Source organism: Stegostoma tigrinum, chromosome 45, assembly GCF_030684315.1.
Source record: "Stegostoma tigrinum isolate sSteTig4 chromosome 45, sSteTig4.hap1, whole genome shotgun sequence".
In the NCBI taxonomy this organism is placed as follows: domain Eukaryota; kingdom Metazoa; phylum Chordata; class Chondrichthyes; order Orectolobiformes; family Stegostomatidae; genus Stegostoma; species Stegostoma tigrinum.
In genome coordinates this window covers 6,466,250-6,484,410 of record NC_081398.1, presented here as the reverse complement: position 1 = coordinate 6,484,410, position 18,161 = coordinate 6,466,250, and the positions used below count along the sequence as shown (strand labels likewise).

At 46.1% G+C, this 18,161-nt stretch overlaps 1 long non-coding RNA gene across 1 annotated transcript; it reads left to right on the top strand.

Moving 5' to 3' along the window:
• Window positions 1-2,279: 2,279 nt before the first annotated feature.
• LOC125448624 (uncharacterized) lies at window positions 2,280-16,043 on the top strand. The gene is made up of 3 exons (XR_007246756.2): window positions 2,280-2,420; window positions 7,064-7,326; window positions 15,896-16,043. It is a non-coding gene; the product is annotated as an uncharacterized LOC125448624 (long non-coding RNA).
• Window positions 16,044-18,161: the final 2,118 nt, after the last annotated feature.

Genomic DNA, 18,161 nt, shown 5'->3' with positions numbered 1-18,161 from the left:
AGAGGCTTTCAAAAGCATGATGATGAAAGTTCAGAATAACTATGTTCCTGTTAAGGTGAGGCAGGTGAGATTGAGGAATAATAGATGAATAAAGACACTGACATTCTCGTCAAGAATAAAAGAGAATCTTATATTAGAGATAGACAGCTCTGAGTACAAATGAATCCCTTGAATAATCACATATAGACAGGATGGTTAAAAAGACGTTTGGTATACTTGCCTTCATTGCTCAGTCTGTTAAGTTGGGATGTTATTATTGAACTTGTGCAGGATACTGGTGAGGCGTCCTCTGGAATACTGTGTCCACTTCTGGTCACCCTGTCACAGGAAGAGTATTATTAAGCTGGAGAGAGTTCAGAAGAGATTTACCAGGATGTTGCCGGGTATGGAAGGTTTGCGTTATAAAGAAAGACTGGACAGGGTGCGACTTTTATCACTGGAGAGTAGAGGTTGAGAGGTGACCTTGTAGAGGTTTATAAAATAATGAATGATATAGATAAGACAAATAGCAGGTGTCTTTTCCCTAGAGTGGGGGATTTCAAGAGTGGGGGCATATTTTTCAGGTGAGAGGAGACCGATTTAATAAAGACCTGAGGGGAATCTTTTCACACAGAGAGCAGTTCATGTGTGGAATGAACTCCCTGAGAAAGTGATGGATATGGGTATAGTTACAACGTTTAAAAGACATTTGGATAAGTACATGAGTAGGAATGCTTTGGTCTTGTATGGACCAGGAATAGGTAGCTGGGACTAGTTTAGTTTGGAGTTACGATTGGCAAAGAAGGATCTCTTTCCATCCTGAAGGACAGAAAAAGAAGGGTTATGAGATAGTATTGGCAGATCAGGTTAAGGATAATCCAAAGAGATTCTTTGGATAGGAGAGATATTAAGTGAATATTCCACATCAGTTTTTATTGTGGAGAAAGAAATAGAAGCTACAGAACTCAGGCAAATAAATATTGATGTTTTAGAAGCAGATCACATTACAGGAGAGAGACAGAGAAAGACACAGAGAGAGAGAGAGAGAGACAGTTTTATGTCAAATGTGCAAGGGGTGATTGAGTTCCATACACAGATGCATAGACCCATACAGCATGGAACCAGATCTTCTGGTCCAACTTATCCACGCCGACCACTATCCCAAATTAATCTAGTCCAGCCCATATCGCAGTGAACACTTCCCATTCATGTACCCACACAGCAGGCCAAGCAGCATCTTAGGAGCACAAAAGCTGACGTTTTGGGCCTAGACCCTTCATCTTCAGCTTCTGAGCTCCTAAGATGCTGCTTGGCCTGCTGTGTTCATCCAGCTTCACACTTTGTTGTCTCGGATTCTCCAGCATCTGCAGCTCCCATTATCTCTGATACAATAATTGTACCAGCCTCTACCACTTCCTCTGGCAGCTCATTCCATACACACACCACCCTCTGTGTGAAAAAGTTGCCCCTTAGGTCTCTTCTAAATATTTCCCTTTCCTTCACATTAAAGCTATGCCCCTCTAGTTTTGGACTGTTGTACCCTGGAGAAAAGACCTTGGCTATTCAGCCGATCTATTGCCCTCATGATTCTATACACCTTTATAAGGTCACCCCTCAGCCTCCAACACTCTAGGGAAAATGGCCCCAGCCTATTTAGCCTCTCCCTATAGGTCAAACCGTCCAACCCTGCCAACACGCTTGTAGATCTTTTCTGAACCCTGTCAACATCCTTTCTATAGGAGGGACACTGGAATTGAACAGTATTCTGAAAGTGGCCTGACCAATGTCCTGTAAGTCCACAACATGACATCCCAACTTCTACACTCAGTGCACTGACCAATATAGGGCAAGCGTACTAAATGCCTTCTTCACTATCCTGTCTGCCTGGGACTCCACTTTCAGGGAACAGTGAACCTACCCTCTCACGTCTCTCTGTTCAGCAACATTTAAGAAAGGGGTTTTCCCTCTCCCCTCTTAGGGGCCTGTACAATTTCTAATCTTATTTTCTTAATCAACCCTCGATCCCAATTTTCATAGTTTGGTTCTGTGTCCCTATTTGATGTGTCTGTTATTCCAAGTAAATTTATTCTGGTAAATCCTCCCATCCTGTTTGGAGGGTGAGGCAATAAGTTGTGGGGGGGGAGGGGGAATGTGGGGCCAATTGTAACAGCTCCAAATTCCTTATTAGGAGCAGAAGTCGGCCATTCAGCTCTTTGAGCCTGTTTCACCATTCATTGGTTGATCTGCGGCCGACCTCCATACGTAGCGCCTTTTATTAACTGGCACCTAGTGGACCACGACATGCCTGTTCGCTAAATATTCCGGATAATCAATGGGCACAGAGAAACGCTGTCAATCCTGACCAAATGAAATTTTGAGGTATCAGCAAGGTTCAAAAAAATCAATGTAAAAACTTCCTAAAATCAATGTAAATACAAATGGTAAGTAGAAGAATCGTAGTGCCTGGTGTACACGCAAATGTAATATTTTATTCTCTGATGAAGGGTCTAGGCCCGAAACGTCAGCTTTTGTGCTCCTGAGATGCTGCTTGGCCTGCTGTGTTCATCCAGCCTCACATTTTATTGTCTCAGATGTCGCAGTCGCTATGTTACCGAGGCTGCCGTTTGATCGGAAAGTGCCGGTTAAAACGAAGTTTGCCGTCCCCATATATCTGCATTCCACAGACTAACAGAGAAATGATCTCGTCCAGCCTTGCACAATGCTCACAAGGTGTGGCACGATGTAGACAAGGGTATTTCCCCTGAATGGCAAAGATAGGATGAGACAGTGCAATCTTAGAATAACGGCAAGTCCTCCAGGACAGAGAATGAGGAGGGATTTCTTGAATCAGAGGGTGTTACATCTTTGCAATTATTGTTGCTTTCTAACTTTACCAGCTCCTTATCCCTCAAGCTCTGTGCTGGCTGAGAGATGATTTAGAAGATTGTCGAGCAGTAAGGGATTTAATCAGAGGCAGATAAGCCAGTTCCAAATGGCTATTCCCCCCCCGCTTGTCGGCGTTGACTTCCCTCTATATGTTCATGAGTCTCTTGCAGAATCAAGATCAAAACTGCAGAAAGCATGAGGAGGAGAGAGGCACATCCCTCAACCATTAAGTAGGTTCCAGACAAAAAGCAGGAGACTTCTGGAAGTCAGAGATAATGGGAACTGCAGATGCTGGAGAATTCCAAGAAATAAAATGTGAGGCTGGATGAACACAGCAGGCCAAGCAGCATCTCAGGAGCACAAAAGCTGACGTTTCGGGCCTGGACCCTTCATCAGAGAGGGGGATGGGGAGATGGAACTGGAATAAATAGGGAGAGAGGGGGAGGCGGACCGAAGATGGAGACTAAAGAAGATAGGTGGAGAGAGTATAGGTGGGGAGGTAGGGAGGGGATAGGTCAGTCCAGGGAAGACGGACAGGTCAAGGAGGTGGGATGAGGTTAGTAGGTAGATGGGGGTGTGGCTTGGGGTGGGAGGAAGGGATGGGTGAGAGGAAGAACTGGTTAGGGAGACAGAGACAGGTTGGACTGGTTTTGGGATGCAGTGGGTGGGGGGGGGAAGAGCTGGGCTGGTTGTGTGGTGCAGTGGGGGGAGGGGACGAACTGGGCTGGTTTAGAGATGCAGTAGGGGAAGGGGAGATTTTGAAACTGGTGAAGTCCACATTGATACCATTAGGCTGCAGGGTTCCCAGGCAGAATATGAGTTGCTGTTCCTGCAACCTTCGGGTGGCATCATTGTGGCAGTGCAGGAGGCCCATGATGGACATGTCATCTAGAGAGTGGGAGGGGGAGTGGAAATGGTTTGCGACTGGGAGGTGCAGTTGTTTGTTGCGAACTGAGCGGAGGTGTTCTGCAAAGCGGTCTCCAAGCCTCCGCTTGGTTTCCCCAATGTAGAGGAAGCCGCACCGGGTACAGTGGATGCAGTATACCACATTGGCAGATGTGCAGGTGAACCTCTGCTTAATGTGGAATGTCATCTTGGGGCCTGGGATAGGGGTGAGGGAGGAGGTGTGGGGGCAAGGGTAGCACTTCCTGCGGTTGCAGGGGAAGGTGCCGGGTGTGGTGGGGTTGGAGGGCAGTGTGGAGCGAACAAGGGAGTCACGGAGAGAGTGGTCTCTCCGGAAAGCAGACAGGGGTGGGGATGGAAAAATGTCTTGGGTGGTGGGGTTGGATTGTAAATGGCGAAAGTGTCGGAGGATGATGTGTTGTATCCGGAGGTTGGTAGGGTGGTGTGTGAGAACGAGGGGGATCCTCTTAGGGCAGTTGTGGCGGGGGCGGGGTGTGAGGGAAGTGTTGCGGGAAATACGGGAGACTTGGGAATTGGGAATTCCCAATTCCTCCGCCTCTGCCGCATCTGCTCCCACGATAAGACATTCCACTCCCGCACATCCCAGATGTCCAAGTTCTTTAAGGACCGCAACTTACCCCCCACAGTGATCGAGAACGCCCTTGACCGCGTCTCCCGTATTTCCCGCAACACTTCCCTCACACCCCGCCCCCGCCACAACTGCCCTAAGAGGATCCCCCTCGTTCTCACACACCACCCTACCAACCTCCGGATACAACGCATCATCCTCCGACACTTTCGCCATTTACAATCCAACCCCACCACCCAAGACATTTTTCCATCCCCACCCCTGTCTGCTTTCCGGAGAGACCACTCTCTCCGTGACTCCCTTGTTCGCTCCACACTGCCCTCCAACCCCACCACACCCGGCACCTTCCCCTGCAACCGCAGGAAGTGCTACCCTTGCCCCCACACCTCCTCCCTCACCCCTATCCCAGGCCCCAAGATGACATTCCACATTAAGCAGAGGTTCACCTGCACATCTGCCAATGTGGTATACTGCATCCACTGTACCCGGTGCGGCTTCCTCTACATTGGGGAAACCAAGCGGAGGCTTGGAGACCGCTTTGCAGAACACCTCCGCTCAGTTCGCAACAAACAACTGCACCTCCCAGTCGCAAACCATTTCCACTCCACCTCCCACTCTCTAGATGACATGTCCATCATGGGCCTCCTGCACTGCCACAATGATGCCACCTGAATGTTGCAGGAACAGCAACTCATATTCCGCCTGGCAACCATGCAGCCTAATGGTATCAATGTGGACTTCACCAGTTTCAAAATCTCCCCTTCCCCCACTGCATCCCTAAACCAGCCCAGTTCGTCCCCTCCCCCCACTGCACCACACAACCAGCCCAGCTCTTCCCCCCCACCCACTGCATCCCAAAACCAGTCCAACCTGTCTCTGCCTCCCTAACCGGTTCTTCCTCTCACCCATCCCTTCCTCCCACCCCAAGCCGCACCCCCATCTACCTACTAACCTCATCCCACCTCCTTGACCTGTCCGTCTTCCCTGGACTGACCTATCCCCTCCCTACCTCCCCACCTATACTCTCTCCACCTATCTTCTTCACTCTCCATCTTCGGTCCGCCTCCCCCTCTCTCCCTATTTATTCCAGTTCCCTCTCCCCATCCCCCTCTCTGATGAAGGGTCTAGGCCCGAAACGTCAGCTTTTGTGCTCCTGAGATGCTGCTTGGCCTGCTGTGTTCATCCAGCCTCACATTTTATTATCTTGGACTTCTGGAAGTCAATTACGTTAAAGGATTCAGAGATAATAGAGGATTTTTTTCGCCCCCGTTTACTCATGGGATGTGGGCGTTGTTGGCCGGCCCAGTACTTTTGACTGTCCCTAACCGCCCCTGGAGAAGGTGGTGCTTAGCCATCTTAAGGACATGCAGCCCGGAAACAGACCGAAAGGACTGCGGTTGCTGTTCATCAGAAACAAGAAAAAGAAATTCCTGGAAAAGGTCAGCTGGTCCGGCTGGACCAATGGAGAGAAGTTAGGAGTTAATGTGTCGGTTCGAGTGACCCTTCCTCAGAAACAGACCCTTCGGTCCAACTTGTCCATGGTGACCAGGTTTCCCAAACTAAACTTGGCTGCATTTGGCCCATAACCCTCTCAAACTTTCCTATCTATGTACCGATCTGAGTGTCTTTTAAATGTTGTAATCAGACCTGCCTTCACCACTTCCTGTGGCAGCTCACTTCACATACGAACCACACACTGTGAAAATGTTTCCATTCAGGTCCTTTATAAATCTTTTTCCTATCACCTTCAAGATTTTGATGCTCCCTAGTTTTGAACTCTTCCATCCGAGGGAAAAGACCCTTGCCACTCACCTTATTTATACCCCTCATGACGGTGTAAACCTCTATAAAGACACTGCTCAGGCTCCCACACTCTAGTGAAGAAAAACTCCCAGCTATCCAGATAACTCAAACCCTCCAGTCCTGGCAGCATTCTTTTCTGAACCCTCTCAGACTGAAGGATATCCTCCTATGGCAGCATGACCAGAACTGGACACAGTATTCCAGAAAAGGCCTCACCAATATCCTGTACAATATCACATCCCAACTCCTATACTCAAAGGTCTGAGCAATGAAAGCAAGCATGTAAAATGCCTTCTTAACCATCCTGCCTACATGTGATGCACCTTTCAAAAAAAACTATGTAACTGAACCTTTAGGTCTTTCTGTTTGATGAATCGCTGATGTCCATGTGCTGTAGGGAGGGATCTCCAGGATTTTGCCCCAATAATACTAAAAGAACAGCTGCTATATTTCCAAATCAGGATGGCGAGCAGAGTGTGCAGGGGGTGGTGTTACCATGTATCTGCTGCCCTTATCCTTCAAGTGGTTGTGGGTTTGGAAGGTGCTGTCTGAGGATCTTTGGTGAATTTCTGCGGTGCATCTTTAGATGGTACGCTGCTGCTACTGAGCATCGGAGGTGGAGGGAGAGGATGTTTGTGGAAGTGGTGCTGAGTCAAGCGGGGGCTGCTTTGTTCGGGATGGTGTTAAGCCTCGAGTGTTGGTGGAGTTGTACACATCCAGGCAAAGCAGGGATTATTTTCTTACACTCCTGACTTGTGTCTAATCAGTGGTGGATCATTGAGGAACCATGATGTAGAATAGCAAGGCAGGATTAATGGGCTGACCGGCCTCTGAGTTAAAATGAACTCCTCAGTCAAACAGTGATGTGCAACTGACTGTTTAACATCTGCATGACCTTTCCAGCTCACTGAGGTGTCTCAGGACCAGGTCGATGAGGCGGGGGAGTCTGACACTGTTTTGTACAGTGCAATCACAGCGCTGGGGATGGCATCGATAATGTCTCAAACCCCAACCGAGGATGGGGAGGTCTACTCGCAAATCACCAGTGGAACATTGGAGTGCGACCAACATCTACGTAGCCACCCGTCTTTCACCCGCCCGTGTGCATTGTTGGAAATGAGAAGGTAACGGAGCACCATCTTCTCATCTGAAAGCCGTGGATAAAGGTGAGTTGTGTTCCTGACCAGACGTCTGAAACTTATGAGTGGCACGGTGACTCAGTGGTTAGCAGTGCTGCCTCACAGTGCCATGGATCCAGGCTCAGTTCCAGCCTGAGGCGACTGTCTGTGTGGAGTTGGTGCATTCTCCCTGTGTCTACGCGGGTTTCCTTCGCGTACTCTGGCCTGCTCCCACAAAGATGTGCAGCTTAGGTGGATGCTAAATTGCCCTGTAGTATCCAGGGATGCGAAGGTGAGGAGGCTTAGCCATGGGATATGCAGGGATAGGATTGGAGTGTGGGTCTGGATGCTACAATCTTTGGATGGCTAGTGTGGACTTGATGGGGAAAATGGCCTGATTCCACTCTTCAGGGATTATATGATAAGTCCCTCCAATATTTCTTACTAACTCTTCCTCCTTACCTTGCACTTGCTGCCCCTTGTCATCAAGAGGCCAAATGATTAGATTAGATTACCTACAGTGTGGAAACAGGCCCTTTGGCCCAACAAGTCCACACCGCCCCTTGGAGCATCCCACCCAGACCCATCCCCCGATAACCCACACATCCCTGAACACGACAGGCAATTTAGCAAGGCCAATCTACCTAGCCTGCACATCTTTGGACTGTGGGAGGAAATCGGAGCACCCGGAAGAAACCCATGCAGACATGGGGAGAATGTGCAAACTCCACGCAGGCAGTTACCCAAGGCTGGAATTGAACCTGAGTCCCTGGCGCTCAGAGGCTGCAGTGCTAACCACTGAGCCACCGTGCCACCCAAATGGCCTATCTTTGTCAGGTGTTCTAATAGGAGTAGGCAGGAAGGATATTCCCAGGGTCTGTGGGGAATCCAGAGCCAGAGGATTACAGGCTAAGTATACAGGATAGGACCTTCATTATTCAGAGCATTGAGTACGGGAGTTGGCATGTCATGGTGAGGTTGTACAGAATGTTGGTGAGGCCACTTTTAATGTATTGCATACAGTTCTGGTCGCCCTGCTACAGGAAGGATCTTTTTAAACTTGAAAGGGTGCGAAAAATATTTACAAGGATGTTGCCAAGACCAGCGGGTTTGACTTATAAGGAGAGGCTTTTCTTTTCTGGAGCGCAGGAGGTAGACTCGTGACCTGAAAGAGGTTTATAAAATCAAGAGGGGTACGGATAAGATGATTAGCCAAGGTCTTTTTTCCCAAGGCTAGCAGAAGTCCAAAACCAGACGGACATAGGTTTAAGGTGAGAGGGGAAAGATTTAAAAGAGGCATGAGGGCCAACTTTTTCGCACAGAGGGTGGCTCTGATATGGAGTGAACTGTTGGAGGAAGTAGTAGATGCAGGTAAGTTATAGCATTTAATAGACATATGAAGAGGTACATGAATAGGAAAAGTTTAGAGGGATATGGGCCAAGCTCAGGCAGCTGGGACTGGTTTAGTTTGGCAACCCCTGGTTGGCAGGGGCAAGTTCGACAAAGGATCTGTTTCCATGCTATTTGATTCTATGATTCAAGGAAACCATCGTCAGAAAAAAAACCCCATGTGGTTTACTGTAGAAGCGAAATAGGGAGAGAGTATGGCTAAACGCGTGGCTGCAGGGCTGGTGTAGGAGGGAGGGCTTCCATTACGTGCATAATTGGAGCACATTCTGGGGCAGGTCGGACCTGTACAGTAAAGATGGGTTGCGCCTGTATTGGAAGGGCACAAATATCCTGGGAGGGAGGTTTGCTCAAGCTGTACGCGATGACTTAAACTAGGTTGGCAGGAGCTGGGGAACCGGATTTGTAATTTGGAGGATGAGGTGTTCAGCCTTCCAACAGACACAACAGGGAGTGAAGTTTTTGATAAAGGAACATGGCCATTGGTGCGTAATTGTGTACACAGGGATGGTTTGAGGTGTGTATGCTTCAATGCTAGAAGTATCAGAAATAAGGCAGATGAACTTAGAACATGCCTTGGTACTTGGAACAATGATGTTGTGGCCATTGCAGAAACTTGGGTAACTCGGGGAGAGGAATGGTTGTTGGAAGTTCCAGGCTTTAAAAGAAACGGTGGTGTGGGCGGGGGGACGCGGTGGTGGAAAAAGAGGCGGGGGAGTGGCATTGCTAGTCAGGGCTAGTATAACAGCTACTGAAAGGCAGTTCGAGAATATGTCTACAGAGTCAGTTTGGGTTGAGGTCAGGAACAAGAAAGGAGAAGTCACTTTGGGGGTTTTTTACAAACCGCTTAATAGTTGCAGAGAAGTAGGGGACCGGATTGGGAGGCAAATACTGGAAAGATGCAGAAGTCACAGGGTTGTAGTTATGGGTGACTTCAACTTTCCAAATATTGATTGGAAACATTTTAGTTGTAATAGTTTAGATGGAGCAGGTTTTGTCCAGCAGGTTTTGTCCAGGAAGGATTTCTGACACAGAATGGAGATAGGCCAACACAAGAAGAGACCACTTTGGATTTGGTGCTTGGCAATGAACCGGGCCAAGTGTTAGACCTTTTGGTAAGAGAGCATTTTGGCGGTAGCGATCATAACTGTTACTTTCACAATAGTCATGGAAAAGGTTAGGTACATACCGCAGGGTAAGGTTTATAATTGGGGGAAGGGGAATTACAATTCTGTTAGGCAAGAACTGGGTAACATAAATTGGGAACAGATGCTGTCAGGGAAGAGCACTATTGAAATGTGGAGATTGTTTAAGGAATGCATACTGTGTGTGTGCGATACGTTCGTCCCTAGCAGGCAGGGAAGATGTGGTTGAGTGAGGGAAGCTTGATTCTTCAGAAAGGTCGAACGACTGGTTAAGCGGAAGAAGGAGGCTTATGGAAGGCTTAGGAAACAAGGGACAGAAAAGGCTCGAGAGATACAAGTTATCCAGGAAGGAGCTGAAGAAAGGACTTAGGAGAGCTAAACGGGGGCATGAGAAAACCTTGGCAGTTAGGATCAAGGAAAACTCCAAGGCTCTTTACATGTACATGAGGGATAAGAGAATGACCAGAGAAAGGATAGGGCCGATCAAGGATTGTAAAGGGAATTTGTGCATGGAGTCTAAAGAAATAGGAGAGATCCTTAATGAATACTTTTCTTCAGTATTGATAACTGAGAGGGACCTAGCTGTAGAGGAGGATAGTGTGAAACAGGCTGGTAGGCTAGAGGAAGTGGATGTTAGTAAAGAAAATGTACTAGGAATTTTGAAGAACTTGAAAATAGATAAGTCACCCAGGCCTGATGGGATTTATCCAAGGATTCAAGCAAGGGTCAAAGGAAGCGAGGGAAGAGATTGTAGGGCCTTTGGCGATGATCTTTTTATTCTCGCTGTCCACAGGTACAGTGCCAGAAGATTGGAAAGAGGCAAACATCATTCTCTTGTTCAATAAAGGGAATAGGGATAACCCTGGAAATTACAAGCCAGTTACTCTTATGTCAGTGGTGGGCAAATTATTGGAAAGGGCTCTGAGAGATAGGATTTATGATCACTTGGATAGGCACAGTTTGATTAGTGATAGTCAGCATGGATTTGTGAGAGGTAGATCATACCTCACAAACCTCACTGAATTATTTGAAGAGGTGATCAAACACGTGGATGAGGGTAGAGCAGTGGATTAGAGCAGTGGATGTGGTATACATGGATTTAAGCAAGGCGTTTGATAAGGTTCCCCATTGTAGGCTCGTGCAGAAGGTAAGGAGGCGTGGGATAGGACAAAATGTGGCAGATTGGATTCAGAATTGTCTGACCCTTAGAAGACATGAGGTGGTAGTGGAGGGAAAATATTCAACATGGTGCTCAGTTATGAGTGGTGTACCACAAAGATCTGTTCTCGGTCCTCTTCTAATTGTGATTTTTGTAAATGATTTGGATGAAGGAGTGGAAAGGTGGATTAGTAAATTCGCGGATGATACGAAGGTGGGACGAGTTGTAGATAGTGCAGAGGACTGTTCTAGGCTACAAAGGGATATTTGATAGGATGCAGAGCTGAGCTGAGAAGTGGCAGATGGAGTTTAACCCTGAAAAGTGTGAGGTGATGCATTTTGGAAGGACAAACTTTAAAGCAAAATATAGGGTTAACAGAAAGAATCTTGGCAGTGTGGAGGGGCAGAGGGATCTTGTGATTCACGTTCACTGTTCCCTGAAAGCTGCCACCCAGGTGGATAGAGTTGTTAAGAAGGCATATGGTGTGTTAGCTTTCATTAATAGAGGGACTGAGTTCAAGAGCTGTGAAGTTATGGTCCAGTTATACAAAACCCTAGTTCATACACATTTGGAGTATCGTGTCCAGTTCTGGTCGCCTCATTACAGGTAAGATGTGGAAGTGTTGAAAAAGGTGCAGAGGAGGTTTACCAGGATGTTGCCTGAAATGGAGAGAAGGTCTTACGAGAAAAGATTGAGAAAGCTAGAACTTTTCTCTTTAGAGTGATGAAGGATGAGAGGTATATTGATAGAGGTGTAGATAGTGAACAGCCAGAGACTTTTTCCTAGGGTGGAGTTAGCTATTATGCGGGGGCATAGTTTTAAAGTGAAAGGAGGTAGATATAGGGGAGACATCAGAGGTAGGTTCTTTACGCAGAGAGTGGTTGGGGCATGGAATGCATTGCCGGAGTGGGTAGTGGAGTCAGCCTCATTAGGGACATTTAAACAGCTATTAAATAGGCATATGGATTATAGTTTAAGGTAGAGTGGCTGTTAGATAGACCTTAGGATTCAGATAAATGCTCGGCACAATATCATGGGCTGAAGGGCCTATGCTGTGCTGCACTGTTCTGTTTTGTGTTCTCATGTCCTTTAGGGAAGGAAACTGCCAAACTTAACTGGTGTGGCCGATATGTGACTCCAGGCCCATAGGCCAAGCCATTGACTGTGTTTCGGATAGAGATGCATAGGTTCTTGATTAGAAAGGTGGGGGCTGGTGGGGTGGTCAAAAGTTATGGGGAGAAGGGTGGTGGGGGGAGGTGTTGAGAAACATACCAGCCATGATCGAATGGCAGAGCAGACATGACAGTTTGAATGGGCCTAATTCTGTTCTTTTATCTTATGGTCTAATGTCACTGACTTTAACTGATTTCTGGGTAATTAGTGATAGGAAATAAATGCTAGTCCAGCCATAGTAGCTCACATCTATGAATGATTTAAAAAAGAATCCTTAAATGTGTTCAAGAAGGGATTGGATGTAGACCCTGGGGCTAAAGGGATCAATGGGTTTTGTAACAATCCAGATTGTTTTTCAGTGCATTGACGGCTTTGCTGTGGGCAGTGAAATCCTGACAACCCTCCGAGAAGAGATTTTTCTCACATCTTGGTGTTATCCTTCTATTTAGTTCTGTGTTGCCTGTAATTCACCTCTTCACTAGGGGAAAGCGATCTTATCTGTACATGCTATATGCGCATTGATGAACTCATCTCTTCTGTTGAAAGGCAAGCTAAGCTCATCTATCTGATCTGTCCTACAACTGCAAATTTCAAATCCTGGCAATTCATCTATACCCATTTGACCATAAGAAATAGGAGCAGACTTAGACCATTCAACCCATCAAAGTCTGCTCCTCCTTTCGATCATGATTGAAGTTTCCCGACCCCATTCTCCTGCCTTCTCCCCGTAACCCTTATTAATCTGACAGAAGTTCACTAAATTATGAGAGGTAAGGATTGAATGAAGAGTCAGAATCTTTTGCCCAGGGTAGTAATGTCCAATTCCTGGGGTATATAATTTAAATGTAAATGGGAAAAGTTTAGAGGAGATGTGAGAGGCAGGTTTATCGCAAAGGTGGTGATAAGTGCCTGGCATAATGCAGTGTGGATCTGGAGGAGCACAGTTGACGTTTCTGGCCAGGACTGTTCTTCAGAAACAAGTCTTCCCGACTCGCAACATCAACTTTCCTGCGACTCTGCTGCCTGGCCTGCCGTGTTCCTCCAGCTTCATGCTGTGTTTGGACTGACTCCAGCATCTGCAGTTCTTACTATCTCTGATAAGCCCCGAGAATGTGCTGCCAGAGGAGGTGCTGGAGGTAGATGTAACAGCAACGATTAATGGGCATCTTGAAGGATACATGAATAGGCAGGAATAGAGGGACATGGACCACACAAGGTTTTTAATTTAGAAAGGTGTCATATCTCAGCACAGGCATGCTGGGCCAAAGGGCCTGTTCCTGTGCTGTACTGTTCTTTGTTCATTGTTTTTTGTTCTTTGTAGTCAAGAACCTATCTGTCCTAAAGACATTTCACCCCCTCTCTTTCTTTCCTGTCTTTTTTTTTCTCTCTCACAATCTTTCTCTCTCTCTCTTCCTTTCTCTCTTTCTTTCTCTCTTTCTTTCTCTTTCTTTCTCTCTTTCTCTCTTTCTCTCTTTCTCTCTCTCTTTCTCTCTTTCTCTCTTTTCTCCCCTTCTTTCCTTCTCACTTTTCTCTCTTTTCTCTCTTTTCTCTCTTTTCTCTCTTTTCTCTCTTTTCTCTCTTTTCTCTCCTTCTCTCCTTCTCTCCTTCTCTCTTTCTCTCTTTCTCTCTCCCTTTCTCTCTTTCTCTCTTTCTCTCTCTCTTTCTCTCTTTCTCTCTTTTCTCCCCTTCTTTCCTTCTCTCTTTTCTCTCTTTTCTCTCTTTTCTCTCTTTTCTCTCTTTTCTCTCTCTTCTCTCCTTCTCTCCTTCTCTCCTTCTCTCCTTCTCTCTTTCTCTCTTTCTCTCTTTCTCTCCTTCACTCCTTCTCTCCTTCTCTCTTTCTCCCCTTCTCCCCTTCTCCCCCTCTCTCCCTCATATGATCTCTCTTTCTCTCACTCATATGATCTCTCTTTCTCTCTTTCTTTCTCACTTTCTTTCTTTCTCTAGCTCTCTGTGTTTCCTCTCTCCGTCAGGCTGTTTTTGTCTCTGTCTCTCCTTTCTATCTCTCTCTCACACTCTGTTTCTTTTTTCCTCTCTTTCTCGAGCCCTCTTTCCTGCTCTCCCCCTCTTTCTCTTTCTTTCTCTACCTCTCTTTTTTTTTCTTTCTTTCTCCCCTCATCCCCAAGCATGCTCTCTCTCTCCCCCTCTCCCCCTCTCTCCCCTGCCCTTCTGTAATGTGCGACCAGGAATATACAGGAAACATCAGCTGTAGCCCAGCATTGCTTTCCTGATCCTGCCTTCAGTACCTCTCCAATGAAGGTTCGTATTCCCTCTGCCTTCATTACCACCACATTGACCTATCCTGCCATCACCAGGTATCTGTGAACATGCAATCAAGATCGTATGATTTATTGACTGACTCCTTCCTTGCTCTCAAATGTATAATCTGGTGCTTCTCTGCATTGAGTCCCATTTGCCACATTCCTACCCACTCAGCCAAACCATTAATGCCTTTGTGCAGTCAGCAGCCATCCTCTTCATTATTGAGTACGTGAATTTTTGCATCACTTATATAAGATACTAAGGACGATTGACAAAATTGTTGTGGAGAGGATGCTTCCCCATGCAGAGCATGCTAGAATGAGTGGTCACAGTTTTATGTTAAGGGTGGCAGGTGGGGAGGAATTATTTCTCTCAAAAATTCGTGAATCTGTGGAGTTCCCTCTCCCAGAGTGTGGTGGATACTGGGTCACTGAGTAATATAAGGAGGAGATGCACAGATTGTTAATTTGTAACAAGTTTATTGGGATGGCTAAGAAAGTGGGGTTCCTCCAGATCTTTCCAGTTCTGTTTTTTTCTCACAGGAGGCACAGCACAATTGTTACACGAACCATAAAGTCACTTAGTTACTGGTTCAAGCTCAGAGCAATTGGTGAGAGAAAATAACTGGCTTTATTTAGGCTGCTCAGATATTTTTGCTGCAGGGACAGAAAGATTCACAGCCTGCCCTTATAACAGTCCAAAGGCTTCTCACCATATTGTTCACAACCACAAGCTACCCAGGAATAGAACTAATCAGAGACTGCTCGTCAAGCTCATGATCTTTGCCTTCTAAGGTTTGTCACATTTACATTACAAAACATCAGCTTCTTGTTGTTGGCCATATTATACAGTACATGCCCACCCAGTGTCACCAACAAATGCATTCCCCTCACTTGTTGAAGAGGGCAGTGGTCCAAACAGAGATGATGAGTTTCACTAACTTGTTTTTTTAAAAAAAGCATCAATTACTTCCATAGACCCTTCCCCCATTTTAGCCCACAGTCAGAAATGCAGAAAATGGAATGATGTGACCTCTGGTCTATTCCTTGGTCAGCCATTATTTCACACAGCAAAATCCCATTAGGAAGCAAACAAAACATGGGAAACACAGTTCAATAGTACCAGTCCACATGTTGAGATGTTTCTTTTTCTTCGTAAGGCATTCTGTTCTTTTGCTATATTTCACCAGATTCTTCCACTCTTTCTTTTTTGAATGAGGCACAGAGTGGTTGGTATACAAACTTCAAAGTCTCTTCACTATTGGTTCAAGACAACAGCTTAGGGCTGGGCGGTAATCATTTCTTCATCGCTTCAGGTGAGTGAGGAATGGGTGCTGGGAACTGGATTGTTATCTCAAACAGGATCTGCGGGATTATGGAGAATAAGGTGGGGGGAGCGGAGCGACTCTTGCAGAAGGGCAGAGTGGCCTCCTTCGACACAATAAACGCTCTGTGTTTCTCTGCATTTCCTCCAGGTCTCAGCAGGATCATTGACAACGGAACGGGGCCAGAGTCGATAGAAATCCTGTGTTTATCACCATAGCAGTTGCTTCTCCATGACGCAGTGTATGGGGGAAGACCATACACCAGGCTTCCTGATTGGAGGAAGAGTGAATAAATTGAGCTTAGCAGTGTTTTTAAGCACTGTGCAATGATATTACATTCTGTTGGAATAGTTGCATATTTGTTTTTCTCAAGAATGACACAAAAATAGTTGGCGAGACAAGTGGGGAGAAGGACATAAAGTGTGCAGAGGGTTGTGGTGAGTGTGCAAAATTCTTGGCAGATGGAAGAATAATGTGGGAAAATGTGCATTCTGGCAGGAAGAATTGAGGAGCTGAATATTATTTAAATGGAGAAAGACTGCATAAATCTACCTGAACAGAGGGATTTGTGAGTCCTCATCCATGAAATACAAAAAAATGAACATTCAAATTCAATGAGTAATAGAGAAGGCAAATGGAATGTTGGTCTTTATTCCAAAGGGAATTGTGTATATAGGTGGGAAGGTTTCTCTAAAATTATATAAGGCACTAGACAGGTCACAGCTGGAATACTGTGGATGATTTTGGACTCTCTAGATAAGGCTAAGGGGTGGTACAGTGATCCAGTGGTTAGCACTAAGGGAATACCATCTTATCTGGAAGCCTTAGATAAAAGTGAGTTATGCTCCTGACCTGATGTTTTGATGGTATGGGTGACTCAGTGGTTAGTGTGACAGCACCAGGGTCCTGGGTTCGATTCCATCCTCGGGTGACTGCCTGTGTAGAATTTGCATATTCTCCCCGTGCCTGCGTGAGTTTCTTCCGGATGCTCTGGTTTCCTCCCACAAGAATATGCAGGTTAGGGTAGGTTGGCCATGCTAAGTTGTCCCATAGTGTCCAGGGACGTGAAGGCTACGTGGGTTAGCCGTACTAAATGTGTGGTTATGGGGGTAGGCAGGATAATCTTCAGAGGGTCAGTGCATTATTGAATGAGTCAAATGTTTTCTTTCCACACTGTAGGGATTCTGTGAAAGATAGACTGGCATTGGAGACAGTTCAAAGAAGGTTCATTCGGCTGATCCTGGGTATGAAAAGACTGACTTATGAGGAGTGTTTGAAAGGGTTGGGCCCTTTATTCATTGGAGTTTAGGTGAATGAGAGGCAACCTTGATGCAACATACATGATTCTCAGGGAGACTGGACAGGGGAGATGTGGAGAGGTTATTTCCCCTTGTGGGAGAGTCCAGGACCAGAGGGGCATCGTCTCAGAGTAAGGGGTCACCCACTGAAGACAAAGATGAGGAGGAACTTCTTTTCTCTGAGCGGAGTGAACCTGTGGAATTCTTTACTGCAGAGGCTGGGTCATTAAGCATATTCAAGGCAGAGACAGATTTTGAATCAGGAAGGGTAATGAGGGGGGAAGGCAGAAAAGTGGAGTTGAAGATGTTGAAATCAGCCACTGAATGCAGAACAGGTTCCAATGGGCTGAATGGCCTATCTCTGCTCCTGTGTGTTATGTTCTAATGAATGGATGTTCGATAAAACTACAATGAATTTAAGTGACCTATAAACATTAAGCTATACTCCACACAATCCTGCTCACACCATTCCTTCCTCTCAACCCATCGGTCAACATTCCTATCTCCCTTATGTACTTGGACAACTCCTATACATGGAGAGGTGATGGCCTAGTGGTATTATGGCTGGACTCTTAACGCAGAGACCCAGGTAGTGTTCTGGCAACCTGGGTTCAAATCTCGCCACGGCAGATGGTGGAATTTGAATTCAATAAAATTTCTGAAATTTAGAATCTAATGACAGCTGTGGATCCATTGCTGATTGTTGGGAAGAACCCATCTGGTTCACTAATGTCCTTTCGGGAAGCAACTGCCATTTTTACTTGGTCAGGTGTATAGCAATGTGGCTGATTCTTAACTGCCCTCTAGGAAATTAGGGATTGGCAATAAATGCTGCCTAGCCAGTGATGCCCTTAACCCATTAATGAATAAAAATAACTCCCCTTTCACTTCAACCACTCCAGTGTACCTGTCTAGTAAAGAAGCCCAACAAAACCACAACTGGAAACTGGAGTTAAGATACAGATATGCTTGAACTTGAGTTATGCTCTAATCCTACTGACCATTTAAGGAAGAGAAGCACTGTTTAATAACGCGCTAAGTATGTTTAATTATATTGAGGTGAAAAGCATTAAATTGGGCTTTTATCTTAGAGTTAGGAGGTGTAATCTCTTACTCTG